We start from the raw sequence: 11,139 nt of genomic DNA, 5'->3' as shown, positions 1-11,139 counted from the left end.
AACTAGTCATCTTCAGAACTAGTTTCGTCCGGATAACATACCTCCGGGAACCCGATCTGAGATATTCATGTTTCTGCATCCTTTTAGGTCTAATAAGGTCATTTTGAACGGTAGGATTGACAGTGCCTGTCGCCTTTCAGATGATAGGCACGTTTAGGTCCCAGGAGTAAACTAGTTCCTAAGTTGACTAGATTCCGAGGGGATAGTTCGTCAGGATGACATACCTCCGGGAACCCGATATGAGTAATTCAAGTTTCTGCATCCTTTTAGGTCTCTTAAGGTCATTTTGAACGGTCGGATTGACTGTGCATGTTTCCTTTCAGATGATAGGCACGTTTAGGTCCCCGAAGTAAACTAGTTCCTAAGTTGACTAGTTTCTGAGGGGATAGTTTGTCCAGATAACATACCTCCGAGAACCCGATCTGAGAAATTCAAGTTTCTGCATCCTTTTAAGTCTAAGAAAGTCATTTTGAATGGTCGGATTGACCGTGCCTGTTGCCTTTCAGATGATAGGCATGTTTAGGTCCCCGGAGTAAACTAGTTCCTAAGTTGACTAGTTTCCGAGGGGATAGTTCGTCCTGATGACATACCTCTGAGAACCCGATCTGAGAAATTCAAGTTTTTGCATCCTTTTAGGTCTAAGAAGGTCATTTTGAACGGTCGGATTGACTGTGCCTGTTGCCTTTCAGATGATAGGCACATTTAAGTCCCCAGAGTAAACTAGTTCCTAAGTTGACTAGTTTTCGAGTGGATAGTTCGTCCGGATGACATACCTTTGGGAACCCGATTTGAGAAATGCTTAATTGGACATAACCTAAAATAAATAGAAAATTTGAACACATATAAATGATAAAATTTAAAAGAAATATAATTTAGTCGCATAACTTAATATTAATTTTTATTTTAAATTGTATTAACAATAGATGTGTGTTTAAATAAATTTTATTTAAATTTTTGCCTATGTTATTTAGAAGTCTTATACTATATATAAATCTATCCTACCATGAATTAAATGATGCATTCGTTAAAAAAAAAATATAAATTAAATGATGCATTAATTGATTCCTTAAAAAAGAATGAATTATTTTAATTGCCATTCAATACAGTTAATGAAATTTAATATATTTCAAATTCGTTAGTGATAGTGTTGAAATCGTGTTGCAGCTGGTAACTTTTCATTTTAGTTCGTTTAAAATTTTTCTTCAACTTTAAGTCCATAAAAAATTTCTATGTTCACTTTTGGTCCCTCTTATAAAATAAATTCATATGTAGAATTCATATTTTTGTATACAATTTTGAAGAAAAATTCATAATATTATAAGAATCTCTCCAAAAAATAATTAGAATTTTTTAACAAAACATGAATTTAATATGAATTTTTATATTTTTGACAGTTAAAAATTCATATTTAATTTGTGTTTTGTAAAAAAATTCTAATTTTTTACAAAAATCTACACATTTCTGCATAATTTCATTTAAAGAAAATACAAAAATTAACTTTAAAATAGGAATCAAAAGTAGAGATTGAAAATTTTATAGGGACTAAAAATTGAACGAAAATGTTAGAGAGGATAAAACGAAAAATTGATATATTTATAGGAATCAAAAATATATTTAACCATAAAATTTATCATTTATGTAAGTGTGGTCGTATAAATTTTTTTTAGGCTTGTGTCTATTTAAAACTTGGTATGTATAAAAACCCATGACAAAATGAATTAAATGTTCAAATTCAAAACTGGTAATAGACAATAAATAATATAAAAATCCCAGGATCACGGAATTGAATCCGTAGTGTAGTTGGTAATGTAATGCTCTGTCGGAGTCTGAGAGGTCGCTGGTTCGACGCCATGCCTTGCCTAATTTTTTTTTTTTGTTCTACTCATCTTTTCTTCTTCGCCCGTCAACCGTAAAATGGGTCGTTTTGACCCGCTATTTGACCCGACCAGATCTCCCTTGTTACGCAACGAAATTCAACTCTTTTTACGCAGTTTTGTTCGGGATTTAAAGGGAAGTAGAAAGCACATACTTCTTTTTCAAATCCACAAACCAATCGCAGATAATTTGTTTAAGGTTCTTGCAAGAAAAAAAACTATTAAACATATGAGTATCAACGTTTTACACAGTAATTTCATACGAGTTTCGATTGAACATTCAATAACAAAATCCCATATCAATTTGAAAAACAATCATTCACACCAGATATCTCACTCAAATTGTAAAACAAAATGAGTTATGGGTAAACTGAATCAATTTAGAAGTTGATTATTTCAGTATTTTTTTTTATATATATTTATATGCTTAAAACCGTGAATTGACGGCGGCGGAATGGTGGAGAACCTTGGACGGCGGCAGCGCGGCGAACTGACGGCGGCGGCGATGAAGTCAGCCATGGAGTTGTGAAATGGGAAGAAGAGAGGTGAGAGAATTGTAAACTAATGGAAAATCACATGCAGAGGGTGTATGATATGTTTTGGTTGAGTGTGGAGAGGTGCATGTGCTCTCTTGATGAGGTGGAGCAGATCCAATCCATTGGATCAATCTCACCATTAAAAAAAACTCCCTCATGCAATGAGGGACCTAAACGCTACCTCATGTTAGACTTCCCCGTCAAAATATCATTTCTCAAGAAATAAAGAGACCATTTTGGAGTGGATTTTGGGTAGAAATTCAGAACCTCACATTGATTATGAAATGACATACACCCTTTTCCACTAACAGAGAACGTGCCATAATTAATCAATTACAAATAAAATATTCGTGTCTTTAGATAAGTACGTAAGCCTGGGCCAATAAAGAGAAAGCTTCTTGATGTGTTGAACAACGACAGTTGATTATTTTTGTTCACATTGCTCCCATGATCACTGAATTGTTTATTCAGTAGCGTGGCTCGCATGGGAATTATAATACTATTTTCTCTTGTGGATCGAGTGAAGATCGATCTATAAATTAAATGGGGAAGTATAGTACAATAATGCAAAAGCCAAAAAATTGCATTTAATCAAAAGAATAATAATAGGACGTGTCAAAAGCATAATTGCACAAGCAGATAAGAATGGATAATATAATCTAATAACTTATTTAATATGATTTGTTCATGCTTCCCTGTCAAAAAATTGTTTGTTCATATTTAATCCGCGGCAATATTATATAAGCTAAAAATGTGTGACCATTGTTAGTAGCATGCAACAACTGTTGACATTTTTTTACGCTGAAGATAGATTTTCTTGACATTTTGTGTGAGCTCAATTTTTAAAGTGTAAATCCATAATGATTTAAACTAAAAAGAGAGTAAATATTAGAGAATGTGTTCAAAAGAGAATGTTGATCACATTACTCTTTCTCATAAATAATAATTGTTGTTTTGCAATTTGTAAGACATATAAAATAAAGATTAAAGATCCAAAGTGAATTCATTTATTTATCATGTTTAACTATATAGATGGATATCTCATAAATAATAATTGTTGTTTTGCAATTTGTAAGACATATAAAATAAAGATTAAAGATCCAAAGTGAATTCATTTATTTATCATGTTTAACTATATAGATGGATATGAAAGGAACATGTATTTTTGTTTGATTCCTTCTTTTATAAGAAAGAATTGTATTTATTTTAGAATAAATATTCAATTTGCTCCTCATAAAAATTTTTCAACACAATTTAGTCATGGAAAAAAATAATACACAAATTAGTCACTTTTATATGAATAATAAATTAATCTTTGATTTATTATAATAGATGGACTAATTTAGATATTATTTTTTGTTTTTTTGTAAAAGACTAAATCTAGTCACGGAAAAAATTGCAAGGGATAAAGTCGCATCTTTACTTGCTATTTTATCTGTCTTACAAGTTGAAAATTTTTTTTTATAAGAAATGATCTTTCATGTGTTGTCAAATTTCTATTGGATGTGCCCAAATATCAAGTGTTGGTCTTGTGACCAAGTAAGAGTTTCTCTTCTCTACTATTATTAAGTCCATCAATGATACATGCATATCTTTAATTTTCAAGTAAGGATCCTCTTTTTCCTAAAAAAAATAGGTAAGGATCTTCTTCATTTCTCAATATAAATTGAATATAATTGCACGTTGGATCCAAAAGCTATTCTATTTTCTACCATAATTAATTAATTAATTCTTTCAAAAAAATAATTAATTAATTAATGGATTATTTTATGATTTTTTTAAACCTTCCCTATGTCGTTATCTCTCTCTTTTTTTTTTTGTCAGGATGTCGTTATCTCTTTAAATGAAAGAAAGAAAAAAAAAATGTTCAATAGAAAGGATTCTAACTCTTAATTTTTACATACATTTAACACTTTATTTTCTTTAAATATGTATTTCTCTTTTCATCACATCACTTACTTATCATATCTATAGGTACTACTCCCTCCGTTCCGGAATAACTGACCCATTTTCTAAAAAAAAGTGTCCCAAAATAACTGACCCATTTCAATTTTCAATACAACTTTCATCATTCCCAATACAATATAACACTAAATAATACTACTTTTATCATTCCCAATACAATATATTCCACTTTCCCCTTTATTTATATATTTTTCTTAATATGTGTGAAAAACAAAATTGTGTCAATTAAATTGGGACGGAGGTAGTATCTTTTTTTCTTTCTTAAGATGAATAGATATGGATGTCTATGAATTATTTTCATATACTATCATCTTTCCACGTCCAAATAATTGCATGAAGATGGACGGATAAAAACACAGCATGTGATGTGGGGTGGGGAAAATGATATGAAGGTCAGTAGCAAGTACCACATTTATCACGATGCTCAATAATGAAATGAATAATTTCATCTCATCATCGTCGATTCCATACATCGTGCTAGTTAACTTATGTGGCACCTAGATTCCGTTACTGTCAGGACAGAGTATGGCAATATTAAACAAATAATTTATTAATAAAAAATGAGTGCAAATATTTTTTTATAATAAAAATTGAGGGTAATTTAGTGGGAAGGTGCAATGTGGACTACTACCACAAAACAAATAAAACTTTATAAATGTGTATGTACCGTCACTTTAAATAAAACTTTATTCTGAAAAGATGAATAAATATTAATAAATTACTAATATTTTCTATTAAAAAAACCGATGAATTGGTTATCATATTATTTAGTGTTTAACCCACTTAAATTGACGGTGTGACGTTGCCTTGAGACTTTGAAATATATTCGTCTTCCATTATTTGTGTAAAATGTATTTGCAATATATGTTTTACAACTTCTATTAAATAGTCGTAACATAGTTTGAATCACAAATTATTTTTCCAAAGAATCTTGGTTATAATATCTTAAATTTGAAAGTTAGCTAGCCTTGGATATAATATAGCTCACTATAACAAATCTCAGTCTTATTTTTTTTTGGGGAAAGTCTCTCTCTTATTTATGTCTAAATATATATTTTGTCTAATAATCATATGTCATGAGGCAAATATATAATATATACCCAGTCTCTCTCTCTCACTCTCTCTCCATATGTGTGTACATTTCAAGAAAATAGCTAGATGTCATGTCACAAGAGTTTAAATACTCCATCCGGTCACTGATAAACAAAAGTTGATTTTTTAGATACATTCAATAAATGATGTATGTGGTCTATATATAGACTATATACATTATTTATTGAATGAATCTAAAAAGTGAACTTTTGTTTATAATAGTAACCGGAGGGAGTATCAATTTGATAATGATATTGTTTTACTCCCTCCGTTTCAAAATGAGTGTCGCTTAAGTCAATTGCACACAAATTAAGGAATGGAATGAAATAATCATTAAACATAACATTTTTACTAAACTGCCTTTACTTTATAAGAAAACGACAAACTTAAAGTTGCATTGAAAATTGTGTGAGAAAAAAGTTGAAGTATTTATTGAGGTTAAAGTTGGAAGAAAAAAATTAAAGTTGCATTGAAAATGTAGAGTGACATTCATTTTAAAACAATTTTTTTTGCCTAAAGTGACACTCATTTTGAAACGGAGGGATTATATTTTTTGAAAAGATTTTTTTTTTACATATTTTATATTCTGTCCGATTCAATTAATTAATTAATGGGAAATGTTAACTAGTACACCGGAACACTAGTTAAAGAATTATAGAAGGAAATGTTGTCTTGAAAATTGTGCATTTTACTTTTTAAAACTTTAAAAAGTGTTGTTTTTAATGTTGATTTTGTTTTTTCTTTTCATTTTAACTGTTTAACTAGTGCCCGGACACATGTTAACATCACCCTTCATTAATTAATCTTTACATTTATGAAGAGAAGTTTTGGAGTATATACCAAAAAGATCTCCGAGAAGTGAAAACTTTGATTAATCATTTATTATGGATTTTAGTTAGATGGTCCCCTCCTCGTTTCCCTCATGGCTACAGTTTGGATATTTTTTTATATTCAAAATGAAGATAATCCGCTCCTTTCATCCAAAAAAAGGACAAACCGAACGTGACGACACATTTTGATAAGACAATAAACGATATTTTTTCCTTCTATAAATAAATAAATCAGCTCTGGAAGATTGTACTACAGTATATCATTATCTTTTTAGGAAACTGTCCTATATAATTTGTTTTCTTTGGACCATTTTTGGTTGGCTGGTGACGTGGGTCTAATTAGTTGCCCTAGCCCACCAAGTTTGTTTGGACGTGAAAGGAAAATTTCATACTAGAAACAAATTACTAGAAGTAGGAAATAAACAAGGGAGATAAAGGCTTGGTAATAGGTTTGATTTCTTCCAAGATTAGTCAGGTAAAAATCAATTTTTTTTGAATCAAATATCAATAATATTTTGACAAGTAAAAGTGTGTCTATTATTTTAAAAAAATAATACTCCTTCCGTCTTAAAATGAATGTCGTTTAAGGTTTTTATACACATATTAAGAAATGCATTAATTAAAAGAAAGAGAGATGTTATTTTACCAAATTATCTTATTCAACTATTGGTTTGTTTTTCATTAAAGAAAAAATAATACTTTAGAAGTAATGTATAGTATTAATTGAAGGGTACAATTGAAAATAAAAAGTTATTATTGTACTGGAAAGTGACATTCATTTTGAAACAATTTTTATTTTTTTTTGCTAAGACGACACTCATTTTAAAACGGAGGTAGTAGTAGATGATAAAGTGGCTTATTTAAAGGTGAATTGAATTTAGGAGTTTCATCCTGGTTATAAGAAGCTTTAAGGCTAAATATTGGTGTTAGATTTTGCTTAATATTAGTTAATATTTCTTTTTGAATTCAAAAAATTAATGTATTTTACAAACTATCATTCACTAGAATTAATTTTTTTTTTGGTACAAAGAATTAAATATTTATTAAAAAGTAAAAATTATTTTATAAACGATCTCATATTTATTTTAGAGTACCAAATCTGTCACGTTCATTTTTTGGTACTAAGTTTTTTTTAGTAAAGGTACTAAGTTTTTTAAACCAACTCGTGAGCTTAGTTCAGTTTGTATGGATAATGCATAATATATGCAAGGTCTGGGGTTCGAACCTCAGCCAAAAAAAAAAAAAAAAACCAAGTTTAAAAGCCACGTTGAATGATAGATAGATTTGGTTACATTTTTTTTTTTGATGGATAGATTTGGTTACATGGTCGTGACAAATTTAGAGTACTACACCAAATATGCGATCGTTCAAAAACCACATTGAGATGGTTTTTTTTAGAGGCCATTACAAGTATGAGCGGAAAAGGCCAACCAAACTAAACATTTTATTATGTAAGAGAGATAAAAAAAAAAAAATAGGAAAAATTAAATGAACAATAGATCATGTGAGGAAGAAAAAAGTAAAATAATTTTAAATAAATACCAATCTTTCAATAAATACATTGCCCATGTCATCTAAATATTTATTAATTCATTAATTAACAAGGTTGATGAGTATTCGTCAAAGAAAATAAAATAAAGATGATTAGTAAGTTATTATTATTTTTTACCACAGATTAGTAAGTTATCTAGTATTTACTTCTTTGAGAAAAAACTTATGTATTTATGTTTCAAATTCAATGATTCACTTTCAAACAAATTGTGTAATAAGCATAGGACAGAACATAAGATAGAAACAAAATAAAAACAAAACAATTATATTTCATTAAAATGACGGTAAACAATCATTTTAGTGTGCATTTCACAAGTGGCGGAGTCAGAAAAAAAGGCTTGGGTGGCCACTAAATTATGAAGCTTTTTTTTCTTCTAATATAAATGTTGATTTAAACGAGTTTTAGTTAAGAGACAATGTAAGAGAGGTTTGAAACCCCCTACAGATTAGAAGGCCTGTAAACCTCCGCTAACCAGTCAAGCATATACACGACAAAAATCATGTATACTACTTGTGGAACCGTTGAAATCTAAAACCGTTGAAAAATTGTTTAAAATCTCACAAAATTGGTCTATGATTTTTTATTTTTCTGGGTGGATCACTGCACCGTTTAATAGAGATTTGAATGTGTCGAAAACAAAAATGTCGTAAAATTGTTTAAAAAATCGCAAAATAGACCTATAATTGTTAATTTTTTAATTTTTTCGGGTGGGTCGTGACCCATCCCAGCCCATGAAGGGCCCTGCCTCTGCATTTCACTGTTATAATGGTCTCTAACTCAGTATAGAATACAAAAAGTCCCTAACTTCAAAATTCATTAATCACTTTGATTCCTAATGTTAGATTTGGCCGTTAACTCCACAAAAAAGCTGAGTTAACATTTTTTTTGGAGACATGTAAGCTATGATATGACTACACGGACCAAAGTGAAAGAACATCCTTCATCTTTTCCTACAACATCATTCATTTCATCCTCCTCAATTTTCCTCACTTTAACCTAGAAAAACACAGAAAATTAAAAAAAAGAGTAACAATTATCAATAGGATAGCAAACAAAATCAATTATCCCCATCATAAAACCTTAATCCAATGATTAGAACAACAAAAAAAAAAATCTGAAACAAACATGTAAACAAAAGGTTTTGGTGTATGGCATACTTCCTTTCTAGTTGAAATGCATCCATTCATATCTCGAAACACACCTCTATTCAACATCTTGAATAAAGCCTTGCGTGTTCTGGGATCAATTGCCTAGGGGAATTTTAGTGTTAGTTGCATACAAATTATTGAAAATGAATACAACAAACAATAAAACCTCAAGTAAGACATATTAAAAAGGCAAACCCTAATAAGTGCTCCACTAAGAAATAAAAATTAGAAAGTTTATTAAAATGTGTAGCTCACACATTACATCGAGGAAGATTCAGGAAGATGAGATAAATGGTGTTGTTGGAAGAGATGAATGATGTTCTTTTATTTTGGTCGTTGTTGCCACCTCACAGCTTACATGTCTCCAAAAAAAAAAACCAACTCAACTTTTTTTGTAGAATTAATGGCCAAACCTAACGTCGAGGACCAAATTGGCTAACAAATTTTGAAGTCAGGGAATTTTTTGTGTTTTCTCTTTAGTTAGGGACCATTATGACAGCGAGGTGCTCATTCAAAGGCCAAAATGACTATTTACCATTAAAATAACGGAGGTTTGGTGGAGATAATAATTATTTGAGTAATATGGGAGATATGGTGCAAATGTTATTTAAAAAGATAGCGAGTGTTTCCCCTATCATAATGCAGAATCTATGGTGCACTCGTAATAAATTGGTGTTTGAAGGTATCCAATCAATAGTCCCAAATATGATTTCAGTTGTTTATGCACAGTTGCAATTTTCACAACGAGCATTCGTCAATATAGTTTTAACCGCTTTAGTTAGGTCCACTCATGAAGTATGCTGGTAGCATGGTGATAATGACATACAATTGTTCTTAATGGGGATGAAAGCGCTTTGACTAACCCAGATAAAGCAGACTATGGTGGATTGGTAAGGTATTTTGAGGGAAAACTTTCAATTTGTCATATATGGTAGTGTGAGTTTGTTCAATATTTTGCATACATAAATTTACGCCCTTATGATTGAGTTTAAGCTTTGGTGGGAGGCTAGTTATAAGAATCTAGTCTGTTTTTCTGACTCTCTACATGTAAAACATTTAGTGTCAAAGAAAGTGTCGAAGTTTCACCACTATGCAAATCTCTTGGAGCTCATTCAGACGTATTTAGTTAAAGAGTGAGATATTTTAATTCATCATATTTTTCTGAAAGGACGCTCTTGCTCGAATATACTTACTAAACTAAGTGCTAATCATTCAAAGTCTCTTGTGATGGTACATCAACCATTACCATGTATATCCTCAATCTTATTAACTAATGCTATAGGAGTGTATAGTCCTTTATTAGGACATAGTTTTTTCTTTGCTTTTTCTTTTGTTTTTTTTCCTTCTCTAATGTAACAAAAAACAAGAGTGATTTGTTGCAATTGTATGTACGAGTTATTAATATTAATGTGTGTAAATTTCTCCTTTCGATTAGACATGACAACATAACTCATAATTGTGGGTATTTGTTCGAATCAGCCCCAATTTTAAAGGGGGAAAACCCGATTTGAAGGATTTTGGGTTTCGATTTTCTCAATTTCAAAAGACTATGCAGAACTGATAATGGAGGATACTGATACTTAACTCGAACCTGTTCAACTTGGATTTTTTTTTACTTATTTCTTAAATAAAAAGTATCGAAATATAGTGCAAATTCATATGAGGATGATACGGAAATACCCAAACTTAATTAGTTATGAGGTTCTATTTTTCGCCTTCCTTGAGGATCTAGGTAGGTATGAGAAAACCCGAACTCTAAAAAAATCCGTCTACATCCCATTGCGGTGCCTACCTTCGACATGGTGAGTGGTGATGGTGAATGGTAGTGGTGATGGCGTGTTTCGTATTGTGACTGATTTATGTCAAGCATCATTCTCTATAGAAAAAGCTTGATGTCATTTTTGCTTACAATAAAAGATTAATTTGAAGCTTTTTTTACGAACGAAATTAACTTGAAGCTATTGAAATTCATTTTGGTTAAGAAAACAAACTTTGGTGCTATCATTATGTCATCATAGTAACTCACTAACTCTATCTGCTCTTGAAGGAATAATTTTATTATAAAAGTTCCTCCTCGCGCAGCACGTTGCCCCATTTTTTAAAGTTATTCTAAATTTGAAATTTTCATCATCTCAAACGTTC

The 11,139-nt window shown here is 30.5% G+C and overlaps 1 long non-coding RNA gene across 2 annotated transcripts; it reads right to left on the bottom strand.

Moving 5' to 3' along the window:
• Positions 1-8,634: 8,634 nt before the first annotated feature.
• LOC146897131 (uncharacterized) lies at positions 8,635-9,616 on the bottom strand. Of its 2 annotated transcripts, XR_015023937.1 has the most exons (3): positions 9,260-9,616; positions 9,007-9,099; positions 8,635-8,845 (listed from the first exon to the last, which is right to left on the bottom strand). It is a non-coding gene; the product is annotated as an uncharacterized LOC146897131 (long non-coding RNA). The 2 variants fall into 2 exon arrangements; XR_015023936.1 differs by having other exon boundaries at positions 9,007-9,616.
• Between the last annotated feature and the right edge of the window lie 1,523 nt (positions 9,617-11,139).

The sequence above is a fragment of the Medicago sativa genome, chromosome 8 (assembly GCF_051527215.1).
Source record: "Medicago sativa cultivar Bolivia chromosome 8, Bolivia_mono, whole genome shotgun sequence".
Classification (NCBI taxonomy): Eukaryota; Viridiplantae; Streptophyta; class Magnoliopsida; order Fabales; family Fabaceae; genus Medicago; species Medicago sativa.
This window is presented reverse-complemented; position numbering and strand designations above follow the sequence as displayed.